This window comes from Orbicella franksi, chromosome 2, assembly GCF_964199315.1.
Source record: "Orbicella franksi chromosome 2, jaOrbFran1.1, whole genome shotgun sequence".
NCBI classification, from domain to species: Eukaryota; Metazoa; Cnidaria; class Anthozoa; order Scleractinia; family Merulinidae; genus Orbicella; species Orbicella franksi.
Genome location: NC_138146.1, coordinates 13,139,650 through 13,150,031, shown reverse-complemented (window position 1 = coordinate 13,150,031; position 10,382 = coordinate 13,139,650).

Genomic DNA, 10,382 nt, shown 5'->3' with positions numbered 1-10,382 from the left:
GATAAACAAAATTTTATTTTCTTCCTCGCCATATCGTTTGTTTGAGGAACGGAACAATTATTTATTCGAAAAGACGCTGTTTTGAAGGCGTGTGTTTTTACGAAATGTCGTCGTTTCTTCGTCGCTGAATTCCACAGGAGTCATCGTTTGCGTGGAAATAATGAATTCTAGGTAAGTTGCACTCAATTCAAGTATCCTATTCTCTTAGGCGACAAAATCTTGATCGGACCGGACCGGATCACGGATCGGATCACGGATCGGATCACGGATCGGATCACGGATCGGATCACGGACCGGATTACAGAAAAAAAAAAGTTTTAAAGAAAAAAAATCCCCCCAAGAAAATCAAATCACTTATAAGATAATAATAAATAAAAAATAAAAGTGGAAAACTAAAATATGTTAAATGAAAATAAGAATCCCGAATTTGACGCAATAACATGTTAATTACAGAGAATGACAAGAGGTCATTTAATACGCCACATAAGCGCCTAATTTACGACGAATTTAAACTGTAATGAACAGGCAGATGAAGTTATATTTCAACGTTAGTTGGCTCGAAGCTTGCGTGAACTCCCATTCTCGGTTTTGAAATTGTTGTTAGTATCAGTAGCTAATTCTCGGCTACATTTTCGTGTCAGATGCGAGCGTTACAGTTGGCGTTACAGTTAATGAGAGAACTTACGTACGAAAGCTTAAGGACATGGCTTGCTTTAAAGGCGCTACGTCACGATTTGCGTATCTTGAAAAAAACCTAGTCTAGTTTTTCAAGTTCGTCATTTGCAGTCCTGGTTAATCTTTGCCATCCTTAACCGTATAACAATCCTCATTCCGTTTTGATTTGTTCTTGCCTCTTAAGTGTTTCCTATCCTAGAACACGATCATGTTAAGGTTTTATTCTATTTAAAGGCAACTCTTTACGACCCTAAGAATGACTCTAAAAATCGTGATGTTGTTTATTTTCGGGTTGCGTTATTGTTCACACTATCGATGTTATTCTTATAATTTTTTGTAAAACAGTTGTATTTCCTTGAAATACAGATGGTTTGTTTCGTTTTATTCCAGTGTGAACTATCGTATTCCAAACTCGCATCTTGTAAAAGTATAGACTTGTCTCAGACGGAAATTGTTTGAAATCATCAGGTGTTTAATTTGTTTAGTGTTTTTAGTTTTTGTGTTTCGATTCATACGTTCGGCCTATTATTATCATGCTGACTCGTTTTATGACTGTCTACCTTTGATGCAAGTGAATATACGAAATATCATTTATCTGAACTGCGGAGAAAGATATGAAGACATGATTGATCATCGCAATCAAAACCCAACAGCCTGAAAAAAATTCATCTGTGACCAGCTCCCAGTTGGCTTGATATTGTAAAAGTATAAAGGAATATCACGTTCTGCTCACAGTAGTCACTCTAGTGTAATTTGCTCAACAAAATTTTGAATTTTGAATTTTGAATCTTCAATTTTCCATTTTGAATTTTTTTCCTTGATCCGATCCGTGATCCGATCCGTGATCCGATCCGTGATCCGATCCGTGATCCGATCCGTGATCCGATCCGTGATCCGTCCGTGATCCGATCCGTGATCCGGTCCGATCCAGGTTTTGTCGACGCCGTTCTGTTAGGTAGGCATTACACTGAGAGAAAAGCGCAATGTCAGTTTTCTACCCTTGGGAGAACCTATTTAACAGAAGCCCATTTTTCAAATTTACCATTGACAAACACTTGAGGGTAATGGAGAGCTGTTAATCGTATCACATTGTAAGACCCACACACATAACGGGGATGAACTTTCTTGCCGATCGACACTAACTCAATTCTTGTTCTTGCTTGTGACTCAAACTGGTATCTTAAATTCTCCCTTGGTAATCCCTTAATAATGGTGAACGCTTCCTTTAACATGTACATAAGCAGGCCGTGAACCCCTTAAATATAAACATGGGGATATTTTTATGGACGATTCAGTAGTCTGGGCATCTCGTGTTTTTTTTTTTGTTTGTTTTCCAGTTATAATGTAATTTATTTTTCTGTTTCAACAGTGTTAAATGTCAGCGACACTATAAAGTTTCAATACACCCCCCCCCCCTCCCTCCCCAATCCTATGAGGTCAAGCATGCACCCTTAATTTCTTCGATTCCTTTTATTTGCCTTGTTTACATACCAAGTTCCCTATCTTTTAATCCCTAACTATCATATGTATTTGCAGCTTATTTTGGAAGATTATTTAGACATTTTGCCCTATTTTCAGTCAGCTTTCTCTATATAATAGACATTTCAGTGCCAGGGACTGAGAGAACACTAGCAATTCTGACAACTCTCTCTTATAGAGTTCAGTTATTTTAATTCATCACTCTTCCGTGTGCGATCTTAAGCCCCGACACCCAGCTATAAAAGAAAGTCTGGGAACAGGCAATAGCAACAATGACACTTCCAGGCTGGAGAATTTTACAAGCTAATGAAGTAATGTCTGACAATGATGAGTGACCGTGGTGCAGTGGAACTGAACAACCAGAATTTGAGTGACATTGTTAGTGTTAGTGTTGTAAATGTGATTGCTAGCTAGTAGTGTCTGTGAACTTGGACCAGAGCAGAGAAGAAAAGGTTCCATACTAGAAGTTGACTGAGAGCAACAAGTTTGTACTCACAAACTGAAGCTGCCTGATTAGACTAGTCTTAAAGCCAGGTTCATCACTACTTATTAAGAGTTCCTGAGTTGGGAGGACTCCCTGTAATGACATATGGGGACGCTCTGCTCAAAAGTTTTCGGGCTCCAGGTATAACTATTAAAGGGTAAGGAATTTCTGACAAGTTGAATTCGGGTCTATGAAAGGGTAGGGAAAATCTGTCTTTTAGGTATTTCCCTTTTTCTTGTTCTAAAATGTTGTTGATAATCTCTCATTTACTCTACTGAACCAGAATGAGGGGATTCTGTTATATTGTTCAAAAAGACATTTTAGAACTTCTTTCTAAGTTGGGTTTAGAAAAGGGATGCAGTATTCTTAAAAAGGCTTGTAAAGGAGTACCCTTTTACAATGAATTGCCTACAAAAGAGGCACCTCTTCTGTCAAAATGGTACTAATGTATGTGAAAGGGTAAGGGGTTGGACCTTGAGATGGAGCTTCCCTATTTAAAACCATGTAGAATACCCCCTCCCTCCCCCTCCTTGTGTAACGAGGATGTTGAATTTGTTTTGTGGAAAAAGGCAATTGAAAAACAAAACAGTGCCAAAGGATTGAGTGATTATCTATGTAAGTTCCCATTTGTATTTTGAATTAAAATGGGCATAACTTTATCCACAACAGTATAAAATAATGACCATACTTTGCAGGTTCATAGGGAGACTCAAACTAATAATGAAAACATAACTTTTATTTTAATTTGCCCCTTCCTTTGTACCTTGTGATATTTTTAGGGAAATTCTCAAAACGTCTGTGCCCAAAGAAAATAAAAAAATATAAATCAAATCACTTTTTCATCTTGAAAATGATCTCTGAGATAAAAACGTCCTTTTTATGGCTAGTTATTATCTTACAATGTGTTGTGAAGAAACTGCTTATAGGAAAATATAAATGTTCAACAACAAAAAATGAACAGAAAAAAAAACAAACTTTTTCAGAAGAGTTCTTATATTCTTCAACTCACATGTAGGGTAGTAGAATTCGTTTTTACACTTTCACACTGAAGAAAACACCACAGAGATGAGAATTATTGTTATTGTGTCTGAGCTGCACATTTTCTAAGTGGCAACATTTCCCATAAAATTTCTAGATTATATTCTTGCCAGTATGACAGCATACCAAATATATTTTGGAGAGAGGAGTACTTATAAAATTAATACAAACTGGTGTAGTTTAATTTTCCATTTAATTTTTCTAAACCTCTTACAGAACACAACTTTTGGTTAGGTTGCACTGCACTGTCAAGGAAGAAATCAAACCAAGGTGGCTTTGTATCTTTATTATGATTTCCATCATCAGTCAAAGAAATCCCACTTGGACAGGTCTCTTGTGGGTATTTGCTCATTTACCACCTATAAAAAACAAGATACCATGAACAATTTTTACCTGTGCTGTAAATTTTTCAAATCAGTTTGTTTTCACTTTTAGAGTGGTTTTTAAAAACGATCACAAGCACATCACCCACCCCTCAGTCCCTATTCCTACCCTACAACAGTAAAGCCAGGATCCCATATCAACCCCCCAACATGACTTACCATAATACTCCTATACTACAATACAATCTTTTTGTATTTTGTACAGACAGACCTTGAGATTCAAACATCAGATCTCAGACCTTTTGGTCCACTTCATCTCCACTAGGCCATGAAAGCAATCATTGCAAATTTCCTTATATTTGTTGGTCTGATTTATTGTTGCTCTCAGATTCCCCCTTAAATCCCCTTTGATAAAATTAAATTGGTTTAAATAAAATTACTGGTTTAAACAAATTAAAGCAGAAGTAGAAATTGAGTCATAAAATCACTATAATGTTAGTATGAGGATATTGAAATATAACTATACTATTAATATCCATATGTGCTATTGTAAAGACAGTGTAACTACTTAAATTGGCCTTCACTGTCAGAGACAAAAACCTAAAAACATCTAAACACAGGTCAGTGAGGATATTGCCAATTTTGCTTTTGCCAACAACCACTCTGCCTCAAAAATATAGAAGATAATGACAATAACAACAAAACCAACCTCTGTCAATTCAATAACCACACCAAATTCCCCTCCAAATTCCTTTCGACACCTTACAGTAAAATTTTGCCAACAGCATAAATTCAACTCAATGCTTTAAGGTGCTTCTATCATTAAATTTTTACCCCTTGAGTCAGAATTTTCAGGTGTATCACATAGCATTCCACAAACGATTTAAAATGCAGTTTACCTTTTGTGAATATGTGCATCAGTTCCAAAGATATTTCAGTTTGAAAAATATAAATATGCAAATGAGTTGACTGATGTTGTCATACACTCAACCCAATATTACAACAAGTTGGTTGGCTTAAAGTTAGAACTACAGGAAACACACCTATGCTATAAAAATTATATACAGCCTGTATTTTCCCATGGCAACTCACTCTTTTCCAGTCCCCTCCAACCTGATTTCACTAATTCAGTGATTTTCAGCTTGAAAAACATTAAAAAAGGCTACGACTTCAACTTTGCATATTAATATGCTTCCTGGATAGTGCTGATAAGGCACCATTGGCAAATACCAAAATGGAAAGCCAAAGGTGGTCAGAAAAGCCTATATCAGGGAAGGTTGAAACCCAGTATGTTGCCATGGTAGCAAAACTGTTATGCTCATATTATGGAGGACAACTGCAAATTTCATCATAATAGCACTTTAAGCACTGTCCCTAGGAGCCCATGGTCCCTTGTATCTGGACAATAGTTCAAAACTTGTCTGGGGTGGATGATCTAAATGGTAGGTGGGAGACTCCCAGAATATTGAGGAGAGTTGCTAGAATGATTGTATAACTATCTCTTTGCAGGTACTCATTAGACACTAACACTACTAACATGACTGAGTTTGGACAATATATATTTTGTTTTTTTGGATACATGTATAAAGGAGAAGGTCACTCCAAAAAATGTATTACATTTTATGTAGACGCTAATGAAAACCTTGCACTTAGGTTAGCAACTCACAGAAGTTTCAGCGTCTAAAGTGCAGGTTTTCCTTACGAAGTTCGCCTCCAAAGAAGCACCTAGGCCAAGTTTTCATGACATCATTCCCTCCGAGAGATTTTGTCCTAATGGCTTCCCACAAGCTTTTGACTACCACTCTGGGTTATGGCTGCTTTTGAGACATATTATTTTGAGCTAAACATGCTCTAACCTCTGAAATAATAGCATTGAAGATAGTGAAGAAGATAATCAATTGGAAAAAAATAGATTTTGTTGACCTTGTGACAGATGCCAAGTCAGTGGCAGGTTCTCCTCCTTCCTGCCAATTTTGAGTTGGACAGAATGAAGTCACATGAACACAGCCTGGCTGCCAAGACAGTTGCAAAATGGTGGCCTCCAAAGTCGCTTCTTAATTTCGAGCAAAGTTCTTAAGGATAGCAGGCACTTCAGAGGCTTAACCTTTGGTGAGTGGAAAAGCTAAATATTCACTTGCTATAAGTGAAGACAAAAAAAGTAAGCTTTTTGGAGTGACCTTCTCCTTTAAACTGAAAACATGTGAGCTATATGCAACAAAATGTATATTAAACCTGGGCCAGTTCAGTATGATTAATTACAAAATTTAAATCAGCCACAAAAAAATTGTTAACAACTGATATTACTTTGTGAAGGCTTCTGGAAGGGTTATACTTTAATAAAACACCTGGCAGTAAGTACTATTTTGGTTTACCAAAGGAGGACTCTTGTTACTACTTAAGGAAACTGTGTTTGATACAGTAGGTGTCAAAATATTATGGCTTTGATGACATGATAATGGAGATATCAGCCTTGGTAATTTCAGGGATAGGGGATAACCAATCTCCAAATAAAAGAGTTATGGGACTTCACTATGAAAGTGATGCCTGATGTCCTAAAATGTACGATCCAGAATTTTGTTTTGTGGGTAATAGCTCAAATTCATTTTCACCTATATGAGGTACAAATATTCTAAAAACAACCAACACTGACAATTGTAAATTACAGTGGAACTCTGCTAATCTGGTTGCCAATGGGCCACAAAAATCTGACGACATTAACAGTGTGGTTAAAGGGGTTCTTTAAATAAGAAAATGACTGACTGACTGAGCTTTTGTTCAAGCCAGAATAAAGTGGCCGTAATAACAAGGTGGCTATGTGAATGGGGTAGCCATAAGGTGGGGTTAAACTGTAGTGATGAACATACAAGATGATCCTCTCAAACACCGACCCATAAAGATTTTGAAAGTATAGTTCGCATAATCAGTTGGACAACACACAACTTGGGCCCAGAGCTGACTAGAGATATTCCATTTTATATCCACACCCCCTCCCCCTAGCCACACTCACTAAATAAAGTCAATATTTACCACCTAACAGAAAAGATAAAAGTGCAGAAATAACTCTTTCATAGCCCTGTCTAAAGCTCATGTCAACAGAGGAAGAGGGAGTGTGGAAATAACATAGAATGGCCTTAGGGCCCATTTATATGGTCTTGGGTACCCAAGACAACCATTCTCCTGAGTTCCCCTGGCCAAGCTAACTTTTCACTTATTTCTTTAAAAATTCAACCAACCATTTACATGTAGGATTACAAACCTGTCTTGCCCGTGAGACAACAGGGGTGGGCAAGTTGTCTAGCCTTGGCTCATGTCACGCCTTGGCACCCTGACAGGCAGGACAACTTTTCTTTACATAAACACTTTGGCTTGGCTAACTGGGACAACTCTTAGCATGGCGAGTGTCACATGATGCCTAGATTTAGAATTTAAAGCAGAAATATCAATTTACAAAGAAGAGAAAATTAACTCGGCAAAACCCACTGTGATTGAATGACTGAGGGAAACTCAAACAAAGAGGGATATTGCACATTTGATTATACAATGAGGGTTATGAATAGTCATGCAGGGTCAAATTCAGCTGAATGCATGAGGAAATTAATGGCAAACAATCACTTTAAGATCAAACCAAGCTAGAATTCTCAGCCCATCCACAATGCCACAATGGAGCAATCACAACTGACCTTTGTGAATTATTTGATGCATGTGTATGAGACAGTCATTTTTTATTCTTTCTTTAAAAGATGGAAGGCAGATGCCATTTAAACATTGATCAAATAATGAACAAGGGGCCCATTGCTACAGAGCTAGGTGTTGTAAACAGATCTTTGGAAGAACTAAAAAAGCTGTGAAAACAATCACCAGCAGCCTGTGTTCCCACAGCATCTCTTGTTGAGTCAATTTGATATACAGAACATAACTTAAAATCTCAAAATAGTCAAATTGACTAATAATATTATAACTACAAGTTTGTATGATTGCACCTAAGTATGAAGTTTGATAAAGAAACAATGGTAAATCACGCTTTGAAGAAAATTTAATTACAATTCTACTTAACAATATTATTGGATTGCTAGCTTAAGATTCCCATCAGGTGATAATACAGTTGATACAGCCTCAAACTATCACCTCAAAGAATTCTTGACCCTATAGTCCAATTGTTGAATAGAAACACAGAAGATGTCCTGTATTTTATTATTAATAGGTAATAATTTACAGATTAAAGCTAATTATAGGATAAAATTTGAATTCTGTCCAGCATTTATTTATGAACCACTCATGGAGTGCGGCCAGCTCCCCAAAACCCTTACCCTCTTTATGACAAAAATCTGCGATTCTCCCTACCCTATTTATGACCAGACCAAAAATTTGAAAACCTATTTACCACCATTGTAGCTGGCACAGTTGCCCTAAACATAATATTTGAAGGCCTTTTGTTCATGGTCTTATCAACAATGATGAAAAAGTAGCTTCTTCTAAACAACATTACCCAATTCAAGACTAGAGTACAAAACCCATACCCTATTTAAGGCCAAAATGGCCAAAACTGATACCCTAGTTATGATCAAAACGGCTGAAAAACAGTCTTTTGGGGCCACACATACCCCTATAGCACATATAAGCGAGTAGCCCCCACCCTGGGTCACAGTAGAAGTGTGTACCTGTCAAAAGCAGGGGGAAAGTTAAGGGCTAAGGATATACCATACCATCGAGAGCTAACCCTAAATGGGCCAACCCCACTCTTTTGGAACTGCCCAAAAAAGTTGATCCCCAGGCCAGCATTGCAGCTCAGACAATACAGGGGACTGGATAAAATTTGAATTCTGTTCAGCATTTTTTATTGAACAACTTCACAGTGCCCGGGGGGGTAGGTACTCCCAGAAAAATTTGGTGGGGGACTGCTTCACCCCTTTGTTGATCTCTTCGGGGAAATCTGTAATCCCCAAAGCTCGCCTCTAACTCTCAACATTGCTTATTTCTTACAGAGAAAAACCGTATTCAACAAGAGATACGGAAATAGGATACTAACCTTCAGTATACGATTCCGCATGTCTTTTCCACCACACGCACGTGGATACAGAACTTCAACTGTGTTCACTATCAGAAAAAAACGGCTTCTGTTAAATCTGGTTAAATATGTTCCCGTTGTACACAGTGCAAACTATGGCCAGCAATACTTCATCCAGGTTGTTGTTAACATTATAGGCTATTGCACTTAGTGTTATCACCGAATCATGAACAATAAGAACCAAAACTCGGAACAACACCAGTTTTGACTATGTGTAAAATCCGCCATTCGATGACAGAAGGCTCTCCGTTATTTTCCTTCAAAACAATACTAAATTGTTCTCTTTTGCTAACAGTTTTGCTTCAAAAGTAGAAGAAATGTGCCTGCAACATATTTCTATCCTCAGTATGGAAGGACACGGACCTGACGGTTTGCAAATAGAAGAAAATCTTCCCCCATCGAAACGCCATTTTTTCGCTTTGTGAAACGAGGTGCGCGGCACCGTTTAAACCGGATGTGACGTCACTTTTTGTTGGGTGATCCAGTACAAAAATTTCAGGAGTCTTCTGCCCCGCCCCTGTGTTAACCATATTGTCTCTAATAAGCACTCCTATGTCAACGTCCGTGACTGAACAGCACCTTTCTTTTTATATAATTAAAGTTTTGGTGGAAAACTGGGGTAAATTTGCATTGCATTCATTCTGGTTTCGTTTCAGAGATATAATCCATGTTGCTGTCTGTCAGTTCCGTAATCGATCACAGATGACATCAAAATGTGGTAAGAACAAAGAAAAGAGGCACACAAAGAGATAACCGACAAAAAAGGTATAATTAGCTGGCTACTAACAACTGTTTTTCATCTGGTTTCTCGAGGTATTCAGTTCTCAATTTTCGGTGTTGAAGTTTTTCCTTAGTTCTGAATCACTTATTTTCCCCGCTTTCGTTTGGTGAAAATTCTGTGAGATCAACGCATTAAAAAAATACTTAAAAGTTCTTTTGTTGAAATTTAAATATTTTTCAGCGTTGCCATGGAAACAAAATCCTTAAAGCTGTCACTGATGTTCCTACCACACTGTTTGACGTCTTCTGTTTAACAAATTGACGTCAGTTTTTTATGTGTCTGTCCTCTTAGTGATGATAAATTACGTCATAACATCGTCAACGTGGCTGTGGAACCACGAGCCGCAGGCCAGTGGTTCCGCAGTAAAACTACAACATCACAAAATGAGAACAACCGATTCATGCAGTATTAGCATTCGTAATACAGAAGCTTCTGGTTCCTACAGACAAATACCGTAGCTAATCTTGCCTGCGATATATTCGTTTTCACAGTAAATGGTTTGAACCCAGGAGTATCAGTAGTTCGTATAGTGTGATC